We start from the raw sequence: 24,660 nt of genomic DNA, 5'->3' as shown, positions 1-24,660 counted from the left end.
CTGCAGCGCCAAAACCGCTAGACCACCGCGACCGGCTAAGACATACGATGGACACACAGTGATATAAAAAGACAAATTCACACACAAAATCATCAACATTTCCAAAAGACATGACATAATCATAATATACGCAGCAGATAATTCTGTCCCAAAGTATATCCCATAACTGACGAAAGACATACAAGTTTACCAGAAAGCAGGTGTATATGAATTACAGGGTAACACTTGTGATGGCAAATACATACGACAAACAGGCGCAACCTTTGATGGAAGATAGAAAGAACACACGAGAGCCTGGAAGAATCAAATGAACCGCTCCACATTTTCAGGACAAAATCACAAGTTAAGCTCTAGAAAATAACAATTAGAACAAACAATAAAAAAAAACATTTTCTAACCGCTCAAGGAAATTAGCACATACAAAACACCAAAGCAGAAAAGAAAGTTCTATTGATAGATCAGGTACTCAGAAGAAACAACTCACTGTTTATATTAATACATAAAACAATGCATTAAAACTTTAACATTTGATTCTTATCATTATAATACCAGCCTACCCTTTTCTCCTCACTCTTCCATGAACCCCTCCACAAAACATTTCAACCAAAGCTCAAATCTGCTGAACACCGAAACTTTCAACCATTCTCTGACAGGTATTACATTCATATTCAACTTTCTACAACACACACACACACACACACACACACACACACACACAAACAAACACAGATATAAGGAGAACGTTAATTTTCGACATATAATTCGCTAGGTTGGAAACGTGTCCATAAAGAAACCAAATAGGGAGAGACATAAAGTGAACACACAATAGTTACGACTTCAAATCAGTTTTCGGTAAAATATCTACAACAAGTAAAGGAATAACAATATCGCTTCACAGCAGCTAACGTAGAGAACATGAAAATGGTGAAAAAAAAAGCATCATAACCTGAAAATTTCTTATGTTTTGTAAGTGAAGTTACAATGCGACCTCCAACATGTGACCAGATGAAAGGCAGATACCAGCCGAAACCTCGAATAATTGTAATCATTTATGTAAAAAATTAGACGTGAACTCTTTAATAACCTATAAATATTGATATCAAAACAAAACCTTGACATTCCAGATTCCAGTTAAAGTAAAGGGCGAACACGTCTGGAACAATTGAAATACACTGCAGCAACGAAAAGGTCTGTTTTATTTACAAAACGAATAATACTCGTGTGATGAACTAGACTGTTGACGTATGCTGCAGAAATTAATTCCTCTCCGTTAGTGAGAAGCAGGTGACGCTGAGTTCCGTGACAGCGTCCATCTGTCGTGGGTGAGTGTCCGGCGTGATGTCACGATGCCTCACCAGCACGGAGCTGTTTCTCGGAACCTGAGGATGTGAGCGGCCGGCGCCGTGGGAAACGGCCGCCTACTTTTTAATACGGCCCTGATTGGGCCTGCTGTCCCCGCACGTGGATGCGTCACTACCTGCAAGTACTGCACTTTCGTGCTGGCGGGTGCGTTGCCAAGTAGAGAGCGAGCAATGTGTGCAGTCGCCTCATGAGCAGGTTACAGCTACATCTGTGTATCCATTTACATTCACATTCTGTAAGGCTCCGTGAAGTGCATGACACAGAGGACTTCCCACTGTACTCGCTGTTACGATTTTTTTCATTCCCTCCACGTAGTGAGCGCGTGAATGTTGACCACATAAACGCTTTTTCCGCACTGTGATTAGTCCTTTTGGCGTAGTACGAGGGTGTGCTGAAAAATAATGCCTCCGGAGTTTGTATGTGAGGGCTCTTAAAGCTTATTAAATAAAACAAACGTTATCCACATTCTACATTTTTATATTTCATGTCCATATATTTGTAGCCCTATACCGCTAGAGTGTTCCGAATTGTAGCCTGTAACATGGCAGTGTGTAAATCAACTATGTCGCTGTGTGGAAAACGGAGTCATGCAATCAAGTTTCGAATGTGAAGGGTTCATTCACACACGGAGCACCCTCTGCTTCAGACCACACACGAGCCCTGCGAGAACTGCAATAATCCGAAACCCTGGGTCCACAGTCGTCGATCAACGTCCATACATTACCGTCTTGGCACCATCCGATTTTCATCTGTTTTCAAAACTAAAACAACACTTTCGAGGACTCAGTGATGAAGCTGTGCTAGCAGAGGTGAAGTTGTGCTTCTGTGGGCAAAGTCAAAATTCTACATTCACAGTATCGACATACTGGTCTCTCGTTGGGAGAAATGTGTTCGTTGCCAGGGTGACTACGTTGAGAAACAAATACACAGACATGAAGAATAAAGATGTAGAATGTTAGTATCGTTTGTTTTTTTAGAAGCCTTAAGAGTTTCCACATAAAAAATTCGGAGGCATTACTTACAGGATGCAATTGTATACAGCTAAATTCCTTAGTTCAAATGGTTAAAATGCCTCTGAGCACTATGGGACTTAACATATGTGGTCATCAGTCCCCTAGACTTAGAACTACTTAAACCTAACTAAGCTAATGACATCACACACATCCATGCCCGAGGCAGGATTCGAACTTGCAACCCTAGCAGCAGCACGGTTCCGGACTGAAACACCTAGAACGGTCGGCCTCAGTGGCCAGCTTAAATTCCTTAGTTAATAATGCCGGTGGAAACTATGTAAGTGGCCTTTAGGAATGCTAAAGGTTATCTAGTTTAAATTTATTCTTCCTGAAAAAGGAGCATTTTAAATGGTAATGAACATTCCAGCAAGTGGTAACTCACGGAACCACACATATCTGTGTGTTACCCAATTTTAGCACGTGCAAGCGGTTCAGTTTGCTCGCACAGCAAACCTGATTGGCTAACATCAATGCTGTGAAAAGGGGCCGGCCGATGTGGCCTTGCGGTTCTAGGCGCTGCAGTCTGCAACCGCGAGACCGCTACGGTCGCAGGTTCGAATCCTGCCTCGGGCATGGATGTGTGTGATGTCCTTAGGTTAGTTAGGTTTAACTAGTTCTAAGTTCTAGGGAACTAATGACCTCAGAAGTTAAGTCCCATAGTGCTCAGAGCCATTTGAACCAAACTGTGAAAAGGAGCAACGTAACGAATTTTTTTTTAACATTTATTTCTCAGCACAAAATCCTGTTGTGGGCCATCGATAGTTGAACCCGGGACTCCAGATGGCCGAGCTGAAGCTGGGACCCGACGCCCCGTGTTTCGTCAGGAGGCCGAGCAAGTTCAATAGCGTCAAGGGGCAACGGAGAGTGACACAGCGGTATTCGCAAGCATTTCTTTATTCACACAATTTACAGTACTTTGATGGGTGCAGCGTAGTGCCGGCGTGCCGCCCGCAGCGCTGTCCCGCGAGTCCAGCCGGCTCAGCAACTCCTGGTGTGCCGACGCCGCTGCTTCCATCTGCAAGCCCACTCAGCTGGAAGTCAGCCGCACTTTCTCATTCGCCACCCGCCGAGGTGTCGCGTCTAGCTGCCCCAGATTCTGTAGACTGTTACAGTCCATGGTCCGCACCACCCTCCACCCTGTTTGGCCTGCTCAGTCCAACCGTGGGACGAAGGTGGTTGTACTGGCCACCCGTGGCCCTCGGGCCTCCGCTGCTCCCAGGACAGTTGAGGATGCTGTGCTGCAACTTGCCGCTGGTGGTGACTGCCAGGTGGCAACACCCGCCACCGTCCCTGGCGCTGCTACAGCCTTGCTGTCCCTTCCCGCAGCGTACGCCTCGCCTGGACCTCGTACGCCAGGTGGGAAGCGAACGTGGCCCATCCTGGAGGCTGCAGACTGCTGCCGCTGCCCTACCTCAGGCTGCGGTTCCGTGTTGCGCCGGTGTTGCGTCCCCGGAGGTGGAATACAGCCCGAACGAGTACATAGAAACAAAGTAGAGGTTTACATAGAACATTTACGACATCGCTGCCAGACTGGCCCCTATAAGCGCAGACCAGTCCCAACTCTCGACTGACCTGGCACACCCTCTCAAGCTAAAACCGCCTGACCTTTTTTACTGCTCTTCCCCTCGCTTTTAATGTAGTGTCAGAGAGAGACAGGAACTATGGCAGGGGTAAATTCCCATACTTCAGCCACTTACACATCGCGTTTCCCAGTTCTGGCCTACTGCCTCGCCTCATACATCACAATAACTTAAAGCAACGCTGCAGTTCCCTGCCTTGCTGTTGCTTCACTCCAAACAAATCGTACGTGCAGTACTCTGCCGACCCTTCTGGCTGCCAACTATTACCACACACTGTCAGCGCCCCAGACTTCATCCCCCACAGCGCCTTTACTGAATTTTAACAAAATTCCCCTTTCCTACGACTAAGACTATACTAGCGCAGCAGTCTCCTGCAACATCCCTACATGCTTTTCAGATTGTTCCTCACCACCTTGTGTAAAACGAAGAAGCAATGAGGGAAATGAAACAGAGGTTCAACAGTTGGACTAAAATCCATAGCGAAAGGATATGACTGATAAGATTGGCTCATGACATAAATTATTGTCCTCAGCAAAAGAGAAGAAAGCTTGCCGAACACGTTAAATGGAATGAACGGTGTAACGAGTAGAGAAAAGATATTGAGAGTAAATATTGAGAGTAAATCGAATGTACTTGGAAGTAACGACAGGTGCTGATGCGAGACCAGCGAGAAAATTAATATGACAATTGGCGATCACGAAGTAGACGAAGTCAATAAACTGTTCAACCTGTGCACAGCAAAATAAACAATGACGGACGAAACATCTAGGACGTAAAAAGCAGACTGCCACAGGCGCAGGGGGAATTCTTGGCCAGAAGAAGAATTTGAGGTAGAAATTTCTGAATATGTACGTTTGGAGCACAACACTGTATGGTAGTGAAACATGGACTGTGGGAAAACCGAAATAGAAGAGAATTGAAGCATTTGAGATGTGATGCTATAATAGGATGTCCAAAATTAGGTGGACTGGTAAGATAAGGAATTATGAGGTCCCTCGCAACAGAAATGTACACTCATCAAAAAACGCAGAAATGTATATTCTCGTAGGTACAGTATCAATCAATAAAAATTGGAATCAGTCACCTCTTTTAACTACCTGCGTGTAACAATTTATAGCAGTACGAAGTGGATCGATCACTTTGGTTCAGTCATAGGTAAGGCAGGTGGAGGATACAGCGAAAAGGTCGTGAGTCAACAAAGAAAATCGCCTACAAATCTCCTGCGCGTTCCATTCCAGAATATTGGTCAAGTGAGTAGCACCCATTCCAGATAGGACTAGCAGGGGACACTGAATACATACCAATAAGGACAGCGTGAATGGTCTCTGGTTCATTCCAGTCACGGAAGGGCATCATGAAAAATGGTGAAAAACCGATATTGAACTTGTATCCATATTCTTAGCTTGTCCCCGTCGCCAAAGCCCCAGCACTGTGACGGCTTTGGATCACCCATTAAAAGTAAAATTAGTATATATATATGTTGTTGTTGTTGTTGTGGTCTTCAGTCCTGAGACTGGTTTGATGCAGCTCTCCATGCTACTCTATCCTGTGCAAGCTTCTTCATCTCCCAGTACCTACTGCAATCTACATCCTTCTGAATCTGCTTAGTGTATTCATCTCTTGGTCTCCCTCTACGATTTTTACCCTCCACGCTGCCCTCCAATACTAAATTGGTGATCCCTTGATGCCTCAGAACATGTCCTACCAACCGATCCCGTCTTCTGGTCAAGTTGTGCCACAAACTTCTCTTCTCCCCAACCCTATTCAATACTTCCTCATTAGTTATGTGATCTACCCATCTAATCTTCAGCATTCTTCTGTAGCACCACATTTCGAATGCTTCTTGTCCAAACTATTTATCGTCCATGTTTCACTTCCATACATGGCTACACTCCATACAAATACTTTCAGAAATGATTTCCTGACACTTAAATCTATACTCGATGTTAACAAATTTCTCTTCTTCAGAAAAGCTTTCCTTGCCATTGCCAGTCTACATTTTATATCCTCTCTACTTCGACCATCATCAGTTATTTTGCTCCCCAAATAGCAAAACTCCTTTACTACTTTAAGTGTCTCATTTCCTAATCTAACTCCCTCAGCATCACCTGACTTAATTCGACTACATTCCATTATCCTCGTTTTGCTTTTGTTGATGTTCATCTTATATCCTCCTTTCAAGACACTGTCCATTCCATTCAACTGCTCTTCCAAGTCCTTTGCTGTCTCTGACAGAATTACAATGTCATCGGCGAACCTCAAAGTTTTTATTTCTTCTCCATGGATTTTAATACCCACTCCGAATTTTTCTTTTGTTTCCTTTACTGCTTGCTCAATATACAGATTGAACAACATCGGGGAGAGGCTACAACCCTGTCTTACTCTCTTCCCAACCACTGCTTCCCTTTCATATCCCTCAACTCTTATAACTGCCATCTGGTTTCTGTACAAATTGTAAATAGCCTTTCGCTCCCTGTATTGTACCCCTGCCACCTTTAGAATGTGAAAGAGAGTGTTCCAGTCAACATTGTCAAAAGCTTTCTCTAAGTCTACAAATGCTAGAAATGTAGGTTTGCCTTTCCTTAATCTTTCTTCTAAGATAAGTCGTAAGGTCAGTATTGGCTGACGTGTTCCAGTATTTCTACGGAATCCAAACTGATCTTCCCCGAGGTTGGCTTCTACTAGTTTTCCATTCGTCTGTAAAGAATTCGTATTAGTGTTTTGCAGCTGTGACTTATTAAACCGACAGTTCGGTAATTTTCACATCTGTCAACACCTGCTTTCTTTGGGATTGGAATTATTATATTCTTCTTGAAGTCTGAGGGTATTTCGCCTGTCTCATACATCTTGCTCACCAGATGGTAGAGTTTTGTCAGGACTGGCTCTCCCAAGGCCGTCAGTAGTTCCAATGGAATGTTGTCTACTCCGGGGGCCTTGTTACGACTCAGGTCTTTCAGTGCTCTGTCAAACTCTTCACGCAGTATCGTATCTCCCATTTCATCTTCATCTACATCCTCTTCCATTTCCATAATATTGTCCTCAAGCACATCGCCCTTGTCTACGTCCTCTTCCATTTCCATTTTATTGCCCTCAAGCACATCGCCTTTGTACAGACCCTCTACATACTCCTTCCATCTTTTAGTTTTCCAGTATTTGCTTAGGACTGGGTTTCGATCTGAGCTCTTGATATTCATACAGATGGTTCTCTTTTGTCCAAATGTCTCTTTCATTTTCCCGTAGGCAGTATCTATCTTACCCCTAGTGATATATGTCTGTATCTCCTTACATTTGTCCCCTAGCCATACTTGCTTAGCCATTTTGCATTCCAGTCAATCTCATTTTTAAGATGCTTGTATTCCTCTTCGCCCGCTTCATTTACAGAATTTTTTATATTAGCTCCCTTCATCTATTAAATTCAATATCTCTTCTGTTACCCAAGGCTACGCCTCGCCTTTTTACCCACTTGACCCTCTGCGGCCTTCACTATTTCATCTCTCAAAGCTACTCATTCTTTCTTTACTGTATTTCTTTCCCCTGTATTTGTCAATCTTTACCTAATGCTCTTTCTGAAACTCTTTACAACCTCTGGTTCCTTATCCAGGTCTCATCTCTTTAAATTCCTGTCTTTTTGCAGCTTCTTCAGTTTTAATCTACCAATAAATTTTGGTCAGAGTCCACATCTGCCCCTGGAAATATCTTAGAATTTAAAACCTGGTTGCTAAATCTCTGTCTTACCATTATAGAATATATGTGAAATTTTCCAGTGTCTCCAGGCTTCTTCCTTGTATACAATCTTCTTTCAAGATTCTTTCATGATTCACGCAAAATTCTACCATGCGGCATCCTCTTTCATTCCTTACCCCCCCCCCCCCCACCCCCCGTCTATATTCACCTACTACTTTTCCAGCTCTGCCTTTCTCCACTATCGAATCCCTGTCCCCCATGACCATTAAAATTTCATTACGCTTAACTATCTGAATAATTTCTTTATTCGCATCACACATTTCTTCAATCATCTGCGGAGCTAGTTGGCATATAAACTTGTATTGCTGTGGTAGGCGTGGGCTTCGTGTCTATCTTGGCTTCAATAATGCGTTCACATGCTGTTCGTAGTAGCTTACCCGCTCTCCTGTCTTTTTTTTTATTCATTATTAAACCTACTCCTGCAATACCCCTATTTGATTTTGTATTTATAAACCTGTATTCACCTGACCAGAAATCTTGTTCCTCCTACCAACGAAGTTCATGAATTCCCACTATATCTAGCTTTAACCTATCCATTTCCCTTTTTAAGTTTTCACGAGTAAGAAAATTTAGCACATATAAAACTTAATATTTTACTACAATACTTGAGGGCCGAAGTCCAGTATATTGTACCACTTATTCTGTGAAAAAGTATTACTAATTTTTTTAAATTTTGATATGTAATTTGGGTATATTTGGTTACATAAAGAGAGTGTTGGGATACAACTGGAGAAAAAGACCTCTGGGTCTCAAGAGAATACCAAAGGAGATGTCGTGACTGACTCATCATTGCTCAGCCAAAACCGTTGAGGATAGGAACATGAAATTTGCGTGGGTGTTGATCTTGTACTGTAGGCATCATTTAAAAAGGGATTTTTCGAAAGCCCCTATAAGGGTGAAATACGGTTGAAAGGTTTCTTAAAAACGAGTCGAAGCTGTTTGGAAACTAGAACCACGAAAATTGATATTTGAATTTGGTTTCTCAGTTAGAAATAAAAGAAATACGTCTTTCAGAATTCTTGGAAGTTTAACGTCTAAGAGGATGAAATAGTGGATGAATTTGTTTTAAATAAATCATTATTAGAGAAATACCATAACAACTTTAAAGCTACACCTTTGAAAACTGGAATTTGACTTCTCGGTTCGAAATCGAGGCGGTAAGATGGTGGCGCTTGGGATGGAAAATTTTATGAAAGTATTTCAGTATGAAAACATTTTTGAAGTTACATCTATGAAAACTTGTATTTGGCTTATCGTTTAAAAATGAAAAAAAAAAGAAAGTGTGTGTTTCTGTGTTTTTGAACCTTATGGGTTGAAAATTACGTCATATTAAAATATTTTCAAATCTGGATCAAATTTCTCCGTCAGAAATAAAGAAATATGTGTTAGGGGACGACAGTTACCAAGGGAATATCACCACAAGAACTCGAAGGAAAACCTCCGACTTGAGCTACCAGAATCGCGTTTTTGTTCAGAAGAGCATTCGGAAAAGACCATGCTACTATGGCCGCAATTAGCGTAAAAAGTTTAGAAGGTGGTCCAATTTGTCAACCAAATCAAAGTTATTTAACGGTCATCATGACAAACCGGCTTTATCAGAATTGCGTAGAAGTGCTTCGATAAATTCCATCTTCTTGTCTGCAGCTTCGTTCGTGTAGGAAAGGTTCCTAGAATGTTGATTTGTGCACGAACAATGCGTAGTGGTATTAAACGTGTTCTGTCTCGGAAACCATTAGGAGTGGGACATAAGTCCATATGAAGCTTTTTATTCAGTGTCACTAATACTATCACACATCAAAGAATGTACCTTTCCGCGTGATTCACTCTGCATAAATTCAATAATTTTTTTTTAAATGTGCAAAAGTTATACGAAGAATGGCTTTATTAAATTTTAATACCCTCTCTGCAGTTTAGTTTGCATAGACTAGATTCACTGTTTGCACAATGTGTAGATTTACACAAGAACAATGGACGTGAAAGTATACAAATTCTATGAAATAAAAAAAATTGTGCAGACCGTACAGTCTATACGAGCGAAACAGCGGTCTCCATGCTAGTTTATAATGTGTGCAGATGGTTAAAGAAGAAGTAGCTGAGTGGTGACGTGTTAGCCTTCCATGCACGGGCCCGGGTTGGACTGCACGCCGTGTTGGAGATTGTCTCCGCTCGTGGACTGGATATTCTGTTGTCCCCATCATCTCCAAGGCGCAAGTCGTCCAATGTGGCGTCACCTGAAATAAGATTTGCGACCTGGCGGCCGAACTTCGCTGGATGGGACTCCCGGCCAACTCGATCATTTCATTTTTACCTAAAGGTGTGCCAGAAACAGTGGAGCTCCTGACTGCTCTCGCGATGTAAGCAACTGACTGCTTGATCGAGTATTGGGAAAGCTGAGCTTCGCACGGAAATTCATCACGACTATTGCTGTGGAAGTGTTTGGTGTGTGAGACAGTCTGCGCTGCAGCACCAGTTGCTGCTTTGTCTCCCACAGAATAGGCACGGGACACAATGGATGTGACGCGTGGGTGGCTGCTCAGTCCCTTGCACCAGAAGCACAAAAGGAATGAATGGGCGCGCCTTTGCTCGCTGGTCGGTAAAGCCGCCTTACCTGGAAACAGACGTGACATCAGCCGAGAGCTGGCCGGTGGTTTTACTCGGGCACGGATTAGTGTGACGTCAAAACCGCGAGCGGTAGATGAACGATAAGGGGGGATCTGGAAAGGCTGTTCTCAAAAGCCGTCGAGCGATGCCAACTCTGTTTGCGTCGTTATTACGTCAGCGGAAAGAGGTCGAGAGTCGCTTCTTATTCTCGTTTAGTATTCAACCGTGAAGCTGTTTAGCAGCTGTACATCATTCCACTGTCCTGTCCGTCTTCCTCTTCACTTCTGCATAGCTTCTCCCCCTATTGTTTCACGATGTTATCGTCTCTCAAAATGTGTCCTTACCAGTTTTGCCCCTTCTTGTCTGGATGGGCGTCCAAAGAGAACAGGTGTGTTCTACTCCATTTCGTGTTGAACATCCTTCCGCAGCACCAAATCTACTGGACTTCTCCCTTCCTTTCCTGCCGCGCAAGTCTCACATCTATATCGGGTCTCATTCCAAAAGTTTTCAATATCCGTGTCCTCATTTACGGACTGACGTTCACGCCGATGAGTAAGTTCTTTCTCAAATTACGCGTAACTTTGGCGTGCTGCATACTGCTCACAATTTAATTCCGGTTTTAACGTCCCTTATCATTCGTCTTCCAAAATAGATAAATTCCTCTATCACTTCTTACTCCTCTCTTCTAATTCTCATTCTTAGAGGTTCATATTCTTCTTCATCACTTTCTGTGTTTTTGATTGTCATACGATATGGGCTACAGAAAATATTTTCCGTTGTGTTGAGAAACTTCTCTAGATCTTCTCTCGTCTTCGTGACCACAGAGACATCTGCGTAACAAAGATGACGTTTCCGTCCATTAATTTCCGTCACCACCGTAGTTGTTTCGCGAACCTGATTTATATCTTTCTGATCCATAAGCAATGAATACAGGAGGACACAGAGCACGCCCTTGTTTCACGCGTTACCTATTTTACTTCTTGTTCCTTATGCAAATTCCTAATAAGAGTTATTTTAATGTTTTTATAGAAGCTGAGTATGCCCTCTTGTACTTTACACCTGCTTTCTTCAACATTTTTAACATCTCTTGCAAGAAAACTTTATCAAATGGCTTTTACAGGTCCACAAAGGCAAGATAAGTCGGTTTACTTTTCCGTAATTGCTTTTCGGTAAGAAGCCCCTGATCCAGAATCGCCTCTCTTGTTTCTGATCCCCTCTCGATTCCGAACTGATCTTAGCGTACTTTCCACCGTCTTTCCAAATATCCTCAGAATTATCCTTATCAGAATTTTTGATGCATGTGATGTTTTGTTTAAGGTTCGATACTGTTAATATAGCTGGTGTCTTCTCCGGTAAGGGAACCGTAATGTTTTTTTTGAAAGTCGGTCTCCTGTGTTCTAGAATCTAGATGGACCAAATCAGTTTCAAGCTGTTTCCAGCCTTCTTCATTAGTTCTGCAGAAGTGTTATCAAAAGCCGTTACCTTCCTGTTTCACGCGACAGCTGGATATAACTGTCTGTAGAGAAACTGGGAATAAACACGAAAGATATATTGTGAGTTTCCCAAAATTTCGCAACTGTACCCAATATCACCCACACATGTTTTGGACAGACGCCGTCTTAGGTTTCATGCCATCAGCTTCGAGATTTGCGGTTTCGCTACACTCAGCGATAGCATAAATCTTATCCGTGATTGAGAAGATATGGAGTTTATATATAGGTGTTGTAACACAGCTCATCATCTTAACTCTTTTATCATTCGGGGCCAGCAACGTCAGTTTGACCCAGACGTGTTTCTGCTGGTAACATTTGAAACAGAGCTAGAGGGGAGCTCATCTGTACAACAATATTGTATATTACATATTATGTATTAGTAAAATCGTTTCCATTGTGTTGAGAAACTTCTCTAGATCTTCTCTCGTCTTCGTGACCACAGAGACATCATCTACATAACGCAATACTTTTCAGCACTATCTCGCCATCTGAGTTTTTGATATACATGCAGCTGCTTTTATTTCCTCCAAATATTTTTTTCCTGCAGGCGACAATAATATTTCCCTAATTTATGTAAGTTTCTAGCCATTCCTGCTTTTTAGACATTTTAGGCCTTCTGTCATTCTCACCATTTAGACATCTGTATTTCCATTTCTCCCCTTCATTTTCCACCTTTTTGCACTTTCTCCTTTACCCAGTTAAATTCGATATCTCCTGTATTATCCCGGGATATCTGATAGGTCTTGCTCTTTTCAACCTATGTCATCCTCTGCTGCCTTCCCTATTTCACCTCTCAAAGGTACCCATTTGTCATTGATTGTTTTCCTTCCCCCTCATAGAGTCCAACGTTGCCTTGTGCTCCCTCTGACACTCTTTACAGCTTGTGGTTAATTCAGTTTATCCAGGATCGCCTTAATTTCCTACCTTTTTACAGCTTTTTCAGCTTTAACCTGCATGACGTAACCAATAAATTATGGTCAGAGTCCGTACCTGCCTCTGAGAATGTCTGCTTTGACGTAGAACAAAGTGAAACGCTTTTCATAAGTCACTACTGCATCGACATGATTGCTTGCATCTATGGTTTTCAGGATGACATATGTGAAAATTGGGAGTTGGATTGCGCACGACCTATGTTTTGAGAAATCCATGCTAACTTGAATGACATCGTTGTGTAGGAGATACTTTATTAGCCTCAGCTCGGGATATACGCTGGAATTCGACGACATATCAACAGATGGAGGTCTGTCATACTAGAGGGTAGTAGCAATGGGGCTAGATACATTATGGCCCAAGCTACAATATTACCTGATTTCTGATGACTTCAGTGATGACATCACCCGATGAGTAATGCAACATTTTCAGACATCTCCCCCGTCTCATCTTCTCCGACATCACAGTTGGCCTAAGTCAATTGTTCTAGGTACAACATGATTGGAATTTCAAAAGTTGTTGGGAAATTCAAAATAGTCTAGTCTAAATTGTGGGAAATTCAAAAATCCACGATTGTGGACCTAATCAAATTGCCCTGAGTATTACATCAAAGATGTCCATTTGCCCTACTACGCTTTCCGCAGGCCTATGATGATGTAGTTCAAGATGGTGATCCAAGATAGTGGACCTGTGGATATTGGCCAAGCATCTATCACATCTCAGACTAAATCCAAGATGTTGCTCGAAGATAGTGATCTAGTGGATACAGGCCCAGATTGTATGGTTGTGCTAAATATAGAATCCAAGATGTCATACACTGGAACACTGGTCCACACTGTATGGTTGTTAAGTTCATTAGTGGCAAATTTAGAACCTTGTCCTAAATTTAAAATAGTGGGAAGTTAAAAAATCATGGGCTGTGCATCTCCGATGATGATGCCTCATTGTGATCAGCCTGTCGCTAAAGTGCACTCAACCCACCTGGGTGAGTGGACAGTGCAGAGGAGCGGTAGGGGCAGGCGGCAGCAGAAGCAGCTGAAAATAATGTGTAGGAAATGTAGGTAAGCTGGAAAAGCATCCCACATCACATGACATCATGGTAAAACCCATAATGGGAAGTGATCCTCTTCAATTTGACAAGTAGCCACCTCAGATTTTACGAGTGGTCATCATGGATTTTACAACTATCCATTTTAGATTCTATGCTTAGTAAAAGTGATCTACTTCCCCCATGTCATGGAAAAATCCAATGAAATGTGGGTTACGTCAACCATCTTGGAACACCGTTTGGATTCTATACTTCGCACAATTGCCAATATTGTACTTTACAAAGTGTCCATCTTAGATTCCATACTTAGCAGAAGTGACCTACTTACCCTGTGACACCAGGAAAAATCGCTGTAGCAGGTGGAGTTTGTCACAATTTCGTTAAACATGGTGTAATAGGATAGTTTGTTATAATTTTGGTGTAACATGAGGCGTTTTGTTACAATTTTGCTTTGTCGTAGGGTGATTTGTTACATTTTCCTGTAACCTGGGTAATCTGTCATAATTTTGTTGTAACATAGGCTGATAGTTACAAGTTTTTATAACATGGAGTCAGAGTGTTACAATTTCATAGTACAATGGGGCAGTTTGTTACAGTTTTGTGGCAAGATGTCAATGTATGGAGGCGGAAGTGACATGTGTTCTGCACAGTGTAATATCATAAGCAAATACTATCGGTCCACTGCATTTATTAGTTCCTCTTCACAGTCACTAGATGGGAACTGTATGTAGTTTAAATAGATACTGATCAATACATGAACTGTTGCATTGGTCTCTGAGATGGTTGCTGGGTGATGTGGTTTGGGTAACTTACAACCGAGGTAAGTACATTTGGTTCCTCAGTGTGGTGTCACCGCCAGACACCACACTTGCTAGGTGGTAGCCTTTAAATCGGCCGCGGTCCGTTAGTATACGTCGGACCCGCGTGTCGCCACTATCAGTGATTGCAGACCGAGCGCCGCCACACGGCAGGTCTAGAGAGACTTCCTAGCACTCGCCCCAGTTGTACAGCCGACTTTGCTAGCGATGGTTCACTGACAAAATACGCTCTCATTTGCCGAGACGATAGTTAGCATAGCCTTCAGCTACGTCATTTGCTACGACCTAGCAAGGCGCCATTATCAAGTTGCTATTGATATTGTAAAGAATGTACAGACAAGAGCTACGTTCAACATTAATGGATTAAAGTTAAGTATTCCACCAGTTACCTCCTTTTTTTCTAAGTTCTAATTACCTTGTCCTGTTCCAGACCTCACGCCAGCCTGCGTGAGCTAAAACGCGTGCCTTTCGGCTTCCTCTCATAGTGGGTTGGCTGTCTTGCCAATCCACAACACTCAGTGTACATCTTCAACGGTATGGGACGAGATTTGACACAAAATTTGCTGATTTAGGCACAAAATTAATTGATTTCAGTACAAAGTTTGTTGATTTTGACACAAAATAAAATGATTTTAATGCAGAATTAAATGGCATCACCACAAAACTCTCGGATTTCATCTGAAAGTAAAAATCATGTTGCAATGGCTCAGGCATTAGCCAGCTAAATAAAGAAGCAAACGGGAATGAGAAAAACACCATTTCACTCTGGCATACATCTGAAATGATCTAAAAAACCTATGGACTGTTTGAGCTGGCGTACTTACCTTGTAAGTATAACCGATAACGAATGTTGAGAAATGACAAGACTGCAGCTCATCATAGCCAGTGGTAAAAACCAAAACCTCGCTTGGAACACATAATCACGGTGTAGCTGAGGTGCATAACATTCTCCAAATTACCAGACACACGAAAGAAACATCACCAACTAAACACGTAAATACAGTGTAGCTGTGATGAAAGGAAACTGAGCATGTGAAATTATTATATTATTCCCAATTGGTCCCCTAAATATTTAGTTACTTCACGCATCCTCACATCTTACCCACTTAGCACAATAGTTGTCTGTCGTTGCCGTGTCATTAGAGTTTGCATAAAACGTGCAGTGAGTTATGGGACACCCTACTCTAACACTACCTTTTCTTTTATAGGCGTAGTCGACACCAGGATTAATCTAGAATTTCGTATAGGTGAACATTATCTCAGCTGTTTCACTAAAAAAATTTCATATGATTTTGTATACGATGTATTATATTTCAGGTTAAAATGTATAAAAAGAAATTAATTTGTCACAATCGACATGTACTGATGGTTAAAATTACTCTTCTTTTAGAAATATTTGAAATTGAGAAATTTGTGGCATACTTAAAATTCATATTATTAATTGCACGATCTAATGCGAATTTTTAAATTTATTTCTGGATTGATTTGTAAGATAATGATGTAATGTGGTGAAAATTTTCTTTTGTCAAGAAAGTTTGTAAACTCTTTTTCTTTCTAAACTCTTTTGAATATTGTGGACACCGCAGAATGTACGTCGTAGTGGGTATGCCTCTGATGGAGACCGACGTATTTTTTTTATGATCGACACTAACAATGCAGTTTGGAATATTAAGTGGAAATTGTAAAAATGGTATGATATTTAATAATGTGACAAAGAATAAAATTCAGGAAATGTACAGGAAAATCTTCATCAGTTATTTACTCATCAGGAACCCAGAACGTTTAAATTAAAATTTCAGCCTCAAGAATGTAGCCCTAGAATCAAGACTTTCAGCCAACAACAAGAGATAATGAAGATAAGTAAAAAGTTTTTCTTTTGTATATCTTGAAGCTTTTGAAAATAATGAAGTGACTAACAGAAAATTAATTGTGATGTGTGGGAGGATAAGACTAGAAGTGTCACTTACCTCTGGGAACATGGAAGAATGCAGTGTAGCACTGCTTTGCTACCACGTCCTGTTCGCTAATGATCGCGTCCCACCTTGTGTAGTGCGCTGTAAGTCATAATCTTAGTAGCTCAGAACACCGAAGGGACTTTACCATACAAAATGACGGAATTTCATTGACTGAGAATCTAACTGTTGCAGATAGTCATTCTTCCGGTGGCAATTCATAGAGGTGTCTTGAAAGAATGATGTATGTGTAAAATGAAGCGGACTTGACATTGTTGCAAATTATTGTAGCCATAACATTCAGAATTTTTATAACGCAAACCACAGTGCGTGTTTCCTGCCTTGTAGCTCCGTCTGTCTCAGTTATGACAGTGAGATGAAAATAATTAATGCGAGAATTACTGAAAAACTGAGGGTTACTAGGAGTGGAATGCGTGGTAAAGTGGGTGCAGATATAAATACGAGTATAATGAAAGTGAAATGGAAGGTGGGTGGGTTATGTCGCCAGAGAATTGGGCAGTAGATGGCCCAAATAAGTTCTCTGCAGGATTCTAAGAGATGAGAAACGACGGGAGCGAAAACTGCTCGGAGGTAAGTTGATGGCACTCGAAAATGTAGACGTGTGCAGCTGCAGACCGTAATGCATGGAAAAGTCCAGAGGAGACTCTTATGCAAGAGTGAATTTCAAACTGCTGATGGTGATACTGAGGAAGAAACGTTGCACTCTTTGTTCGGCGGAACAAGTATCGTACTATGAATTAAAATAAAGTTAAATTACATTCACAGGCTTTAATGCAGTTACTAGTGGACATCAACATGGGATGTGTCCACTTTTCGCCTTATGGCGGCTTGAACTCCACTGGGGACACTTCCAGTGAGGTGTTCCAATGCCTGTGTAGGCACTGCAGCCCATTCTCGCTCGAAAGGCAAAAACCAGGGAAGGTAATTGGTCGCTGGTGTCTGGAGCAGAGTCGACGCTGTAATTCATCCCAAAGGCGGTCCGCTGAGTTCAGGTCAGGACTCTGGGTAGGCCAGTACATTTCAGGAATGTTGTTGTACATAATCCATTGCTTTACGACAGGGTGCACTGACATCTTGATAGGATAATCGTCTCCGAACTGTTACTCTCTCGGAATAGCCGCACGCATTAAAGCGCTGCTTTCGGGACGGGGAGGCACGCGCCGGCCTCGCGTAGAATTCGCCCGCTGGAGGGACGACGAGGGTCGGTGCGCTGGATAGCCTGGATGTGGTTTTCAGGCTCTTTCACACGGCCCACCAGGTGAATGCCGGGTTGGTACCCAAGTCCCCCTCGAGTTACACGATTCACAAACAGTTAGAAAACCTTAGCTCACTTTTACATACATTAATAACGCTACACACAGACAGATGGGGATACACACATTCTGTCCTGGGGAGTAACGGGGCGGGAAGGTAAGGGCACCCGGCCAACCCGTAGACTAACCGTGCCGAATCCGCTAATAAGCACGCCGACTCTGTGCCGATGCGGAACGAAGGCCCAAGAAGTAGAAGATCCTCTCCCAACTATTTCTTCCGAATTTAGCGTTTTTTTTTCTTTTTTAAATCGAGATAAGGAGGCGACACCTTCATCACGAAAAACATCATAGTAATTTGCACTATACCTGGCGGTGGGCAGCGTTCTTCAGGCATTCGCCAAACTCAAACCCTTCCATCGGACAGTCACACGTTACAGCGTGACTCATCACTCCAAATGACGCGTTTCCAAAGTGTCGACTAATGTCTGTCTTCACACCACGCCTTGTACTGCGTATAGAAATACGTGGTGTATGAGCTGCTCGACAATTTTATCGCATTCTTTTTAACGCCCTACGCACATCACTGTGCTAGCTGGACAGCTGGAAGCACTTTGTAACTCACAAGTGTGTCCTTCCGCTGGTTCCACCCTCCGCAATGCTCGAGTGCCCCTCTCCGTCAGCACACGAGTTCTGCCTGCTCCCGGTTTCGCTGCGGCAGTTCCTCCCAGTTCCCACTCCAAGCGACATAGGGAGCCCTGGAAGGGTTCAGATGTGCCTGATGGAGCTGTTACCCGGGTGACAGTCAGTGACCAGTCCTGACCTACTCATTCACCTGGTACTGCTTCTAACAACATTCCTCTTGTCGTTCCATCCCGGCGCGTCTGTTTCACAAAGGGCACTGAGAAGAAGAAAGGACATCAGGGAATACCTTGCGTGATGCTACAGGGAGAACTGTAGAGGGAGATTGTAATACAGCCAACAAATAAAATAGAATACTGGCAAAGCATGCGACACCAGCGTCAAATAACACTCACGAGACTACTGAACGTACACTAAGCAGGACATCGTAAGGTTTGTAAGGTTTGCTAGGGAACATTACCGAAAATTCTGAACAACAGGTCTAGGACGATGTCGAAGACAGATCTGCGAAAATCTACGTACGTTATTTGAAGAACAAGCGTTAGGTGAAGAATCGAGTAACATACTACCATCCCAATGCATCGCTTTCATAGGATCTGTGAAGAGCAGGTTAGAATACTTGCAGCGCGAACAGAAGCGTTCAGGAAATAATAAATTCTTTCCACGCTCCATAAGCAACTGGAACAGAGTTATATCGTGACATGCTAAGTACCGTTTGCCACCCACTTCACACGTGTTTTATACAGCAGAAAAGCCATCTAGAGCTAACAAACTAAGACGCTACAACACGGTCATACGTAGCTATTTCACAAAGTACGGGCAACACATTTTTGTCTCGGCCAGTTTCGGTTGAAAAAATTGCGAAATTTGATGTGGGACATCGTGAAACATTCAAACATGAGCCCATATAATTTCATAAAATTAGGATAAGTGCTGAAGCTATATGTAGCCTTAAAACCTGACATCTGTAACGGAGGAGGGTTCCAAGCACAAAGCTGTCATTGTGTTTCTTTCAGCGGAAAACCAGAATATCTCATATATTTATAGGAGCTTGCAGAATCGTCTGCTGAGTCGGTAGATGATGTTTGAAGTGATCGCTGTATCAAACAGAAATATCTTTGAATTCTGGACCCTATTTTGGCCAGAACAGAGGATCGAATCTTCCTACATCAGGGGGTCTGAAGATGGCGTGATACACTATGTGATCAAAAGTATCCGGAAACATGGCTGAAAATGACTTACAAGTTCGTGGCGCGCTCCATCCGTAATGCTGGAATTCAATATAGTTTTGGCCCACCCTTAGCCTCGATGACAACTTCCACTCTCGCAGGCACACGTTTAATCTGGAGCCGGAAGATTTCGTGGGGAATAGCAGCCCATTCTTTACGGAGTGCTGCACTGAGGAGAGGCATCGATGTCGGTCGGTGAGGTCTGGCACGAAGTGGGCGCTCCAAAACATCCCAAAGGTGTTCTATAGGATTCAGGTCAGGACCTTGTGCAGGCCAGTCCATTACAAGGATGTTATTGTCATGTAAAAGGCAGTCCATTATCAACAGGTGCTCGAGCTTCTTGAAAGATGCAATCGCCATCCCCGGGTTCAACAGTGGGACACAAGGTGCTTAAAACATCAATGTAGGCCTGTGCTGTGATAGTACCACTCAAAATCAACAACGGGTGCAAGCCCCCTCCATGAAAAACACGACCACACCACAACACCACCGTCTACGAATTTTACTCTTGGTACCACCCATGCATGACGTTCACCGGCCATTCGCCATACTCACACCCTGCTATCGGATCATCACATCGTCTACCATGATTAGTAACTCTACAAAATGTTTTTCCACTGTTCAATCGTCCAATGTTTAGGTTCCTTACACTAAGCGAGGCGTCGTTTGGCATTTACCGGCGTGATGTGTGGCTTATGAACAGCAGCTGGACAATGAAATCCAACTTTTCTCACCTCCCGGCTGTCATAGTACTTGCAATGGATCCTGATACAGTTTGGAATTCCTGTCTGATGGTCTGGACAGATGTCTTCCTGTTATACATTACGATCGTCTTCAACTGTCGGCGATCTCTGCCAGTCAACAGCCGAGGTCGGCCTGTACGCTTTCCCACAGTACGTGTCCCTTCACGTTTCCACCACTATGGAAAGCAGTGGTCCTAGGGATGTTGAGGAGTGTGGAAATCCAGCGTATAGACGTATGATACAAGTGAGACCCAATCACCCGACCACGTTCGAAGGCCGTGACTTCCGCGGAGCGCCCAGTTCTGCTCTCTCACGACGCGTAATGACTACTGAGGTCGGTGATATGGAGTACCTGGCCGTAGGTGGCAGCACAATGTACCTAATAAGAAAAACGTATTTTTTTGGGGGTGTCCGAATGGTTCAAATGGCTCTGAGCACTATGGGACTTAACATCTGAGGTCATCAGTCCCCTAGAACTTAGAACTACTTAAACCTAACGAACCAAAGGGCATCACACACATCCATGCCCGACGCAGGATTCGAACCTGCGACCGTAGCAGTCGCGCGGTTCCGGACTGAAGCGCCTAGAACCGCTCCGCCACCGCGGCCGGCTATTTTTTGGGGGTGTCCGGATACTTTTGATCACATGGTGTATTTCGCCGAAACTGATAGCTCTATAAAATAAGTTTCGAAACTAGAAGTCTGAAAGCTGTTTGATTTCACATTCTGTACTGAACATCAGAGTCTCGCAACCATCTCTGAAAAGATGAACATATAAAGACTTCAGACACAACGCCGTCCAGAATTTACATGAAAAGACATCAGGAAGTGGCGTAAAGGCTGTCAGCGAAACCACTCTTGCCTTTGGGCCATTGACTCTCACAGATTTCGCTGTCGAAAATGACAGTTCACAGTGCGATGATCAATTGCATGACGTTCTTGACAATGTTTGACACTGCTGCCAACACCTAGGCGTCTGAACCCTACTCAAAGCAAGTCGTGAGGCTCCATCCCAGTAGGAGTGTAGTGCGACGTTAGTTTTCGCTCTTGTGTACAGGTTGGAACTATCAGGGCCCTTTCAAAAACATTTCACGAAATCTGAATGTAATCCAAACAAACAGAGGGTGTTTATGCTCTTTCGGGCTTCCTGTTTCGCAGCCTCCCGTGATGTGATCACAGGGGATTCAAGAATAACATATAAACTCCTGGAAATGGAAAAAAGAACACATTGACACCGGTGTGTCAGACCCACCATACTTGCTCCGGACACTGCGAGAGGGCTGTACAAGCAATGATCACACGCACGGCACAGCGGACACACCAGGAACCGCGGTGTTGGCCGTCGAATGGCGCTAGCTGCGCAGCATTTGTGCACCGCCGCCGTCAGTGTCAGCCAGTTTGCCGTGGCATACGGAGCTCCATCGCAGTCTTTAACACTGGTAGCATGCCGCGACAGCGTGGACGTGAACCGTATGTGCAGTTGACGGACTTTGAGCGAGGGCGTATAGTGGGCATGCGGGAGGCCGGGTGGACGTACCGCCGAATTGCTCAACACGTGGGGCGTGAGGTCTCCACAGTACATCGATGTTGTCGCCAGTGGTCGGCGGAAGGTGCACGTGCCCGTCGACCTGGGACCGGACCGCAGCGACGCACGGATGCACGCCAAGACCGTAGGATCCTACGCAGTGCCGTAGGGGACCGCACCGCCACTTCCCAGCAAATTAGGGACACTGTTGCTCCTGGGGTATCGGCGAGGACCATTCGCAACCGTCTCCATGAAGCTGGGCTACGGTCCCGCACACCGTTAGGCCGTCTTCCGCTCACGCCCCAACATCGTGCAGCCCGCCTCCAGTGGTGTCGCGACAGACGTGAATGGAGGGACGAATGGAGACGTGTCGTCTTCAGCGATGAGAGTCGCTTCTGCCTTGGTGCCAATGATGGTCGTATGCGTGTTTGGCGCCGTGCAGGTGAGCGCCACAATCAGGACTGCATACGACCGAGGCACACAGGGCCAACACCCGGCATCATGGTGTGGGGAGCGATCTCCTATACTGGCCGTACACCACTGGTGATCGTCGAGGGGACACTGAATAGTGCACGGTATATCCAAACCGTCATCGAACCCATCGTTCTACCATTCCTAGACCGGCAAGGGAACTTGCTGTTCCAACAGGACAATGCACGTCCGCATGTATCCCGTGCCACCCAACGTGCTCTAGAAGGTGTAAGTCAACTACCCTGGCCAGCAAGATCTCCGGATCTGTCCCCCATTGAGCATGTTTGGGACTGGATGAAGCGTTGTCTCACGCGGTCTGCACGTCCAGCACGAACGCTGGTCCAACTGAGGCGCCAGGTGGAAATGGCATGGCAAGCCGTTCCACAGGACTACATCCAGCATCTCTACGATCGTCTCCATGGGAGAATAGCAGCCTGCATTGCTGCGAAAGGTGGATATACACTGTACTAGTGCCGACATTGTGCATGCACTGTTGCCTGTGTCTATGTGCCTGTGGTTCTGTCAGTGTGATCATGTGATGTATCTGACCCCAGGAATATGTCAATAAAGTTTCCCCTTCCTGGGACAATGAATTCACGGTGTTCTTATTTCAATTTCCAGGAGTGTATATGAACAAAATGACAACAGGTCTCTCTAAGACTTTGCCAACATACGCGATGCCACCCACACACTTTTGTTGAGCACGTTAACGACGTACCGGTCAGAAACTTCGACACGTATTCAGCCTCGCGCTGCTCTGACACCTCATGACAGGCAACTTCCACCTAAGGGGTGTCGAAAGGGCTGCCTACACCTCAGGTGCTAGAGCAGCCGCGAAGTTGAATATTTATCGCAGTTTCTGCCAGCAAAGCAGCGTGGACGACATCGAGGGTGCTGCCAGACCAGGGTGTCTCAGATGTACCTGTGCTGTTGTGGTCACGCTACAAGAGGGCGTGAAACACGAAGGCTGAAAAGACATAGAGACACTTTGCTGCTTCGAATCCCATTCAGATTTCGTCGAGTAGTTTTGATCAGTCGCTATTCTTTTTGGGGCCATCTGTGTTCTGACTTTTTTAAGGTGGCCCACCACGGATTCCTCTTTATCTCAGAGTAGCACTCGCAACCTAAATCCTCAATTCTTTGCTGTATGTTTTAAACTCTCTCTTCTACTACAGTTTTTACTTTCTACAGGTCCCTGTAGTACCATGAAATTTATTCCCTGATGTCTTAACAGATCTCTTATCATCCCGTCCACTCTTCTTGTCAGTGTTTCTCATGTATTCCAATTTTCGCCGGCTCTCTGCAGAACCTCGTCATTCCTTGCCTTATCAATCCACCTAATTGTAAACATTCTTCCGTAGCGCCACATTTCAAATCGATTCACTTCTGTTCCGGTTTTCTTACAGCCCGTGTTTCACTACCATAGACTCATGTTCTCCAAATGCTCATTCTCAGAAATTTCTTCCTCAAATTAAGGCGTATGTTTGTTACTAGCAGACTTATCTTGGCCAGGAATGCTCTTATTACCAGTGCTAGTCTGCTTTTGAAGTGTTCCTTTCTCTATCCGCCATGTTATTTTGGTGGCTAGGTAGCAGAATTCTTAACTTGATCTATTTCGTCATCACCAATCCTGATATAAAGTTGATCACTTCTCTCATTTCTACTATTTCTCATTACATTCGTCTTTCTTCAATTTACTTCCAATCGATATTCCGTTTTCAATAGATTGCTTGTTCGATTCAGCATATCTTGTAATTCTTCTTGACTTTTACTGACGTTAGCAATGTCTTTAGCGAATCTTATCGTTGTTAACCTTTCATCTGGAAATTCAGTTCCACTCTTGGACCTTATTTTTATTTCCGTCATTGCTAGTTCGATGTATAAATTGAACAATATGGGCGAAAGACTGCATCCCTGTCTTACACCCTTTTTAATTCGAGCACTTAGTTCGTGGTCTTTTGTCCTTATTGTTCCCTCTTGGCTCTTTTACGTATTGTATATTACCCATCATCCCTATAACTCATCCCTACTCTTCTCAGAATTTCTAACATCGTGCACAATTTGGCATTTCGAATAATGTTTCGAGATCGACAAATCCTATGAACGTTTCTTGATTTATCTTTAGTCTTGCTTCCATTGTCAACCGCAACGTCAGAACTGCCTCCCTGGTATGTTTATCATTTCTAAAGATCCTCAAGCTCCTTTTCCATTCTTCTGTTTATTATTCTCCTCAGCAAC

Source organism: Schistocerca serialis, chromosome 10, assembly GCF_023864345.2.
Source record: "Schistocerca serialis cubense isolate TAMUIC-IGC-003099 chromosome 10, iqSchSeri2.2, whole genome shotgun sequence".
Lineage (NCBI taxonomy): Eukaryota > Metazoa > Arthropoda > Insecta > Orthoptera > Acrididae > Schistocerca > Schistocerca serialis.
The sequence above is the reverse complement of the archived record's forward strand: the minus strand, read 5'-3'. Positions refer to the sequence as shown.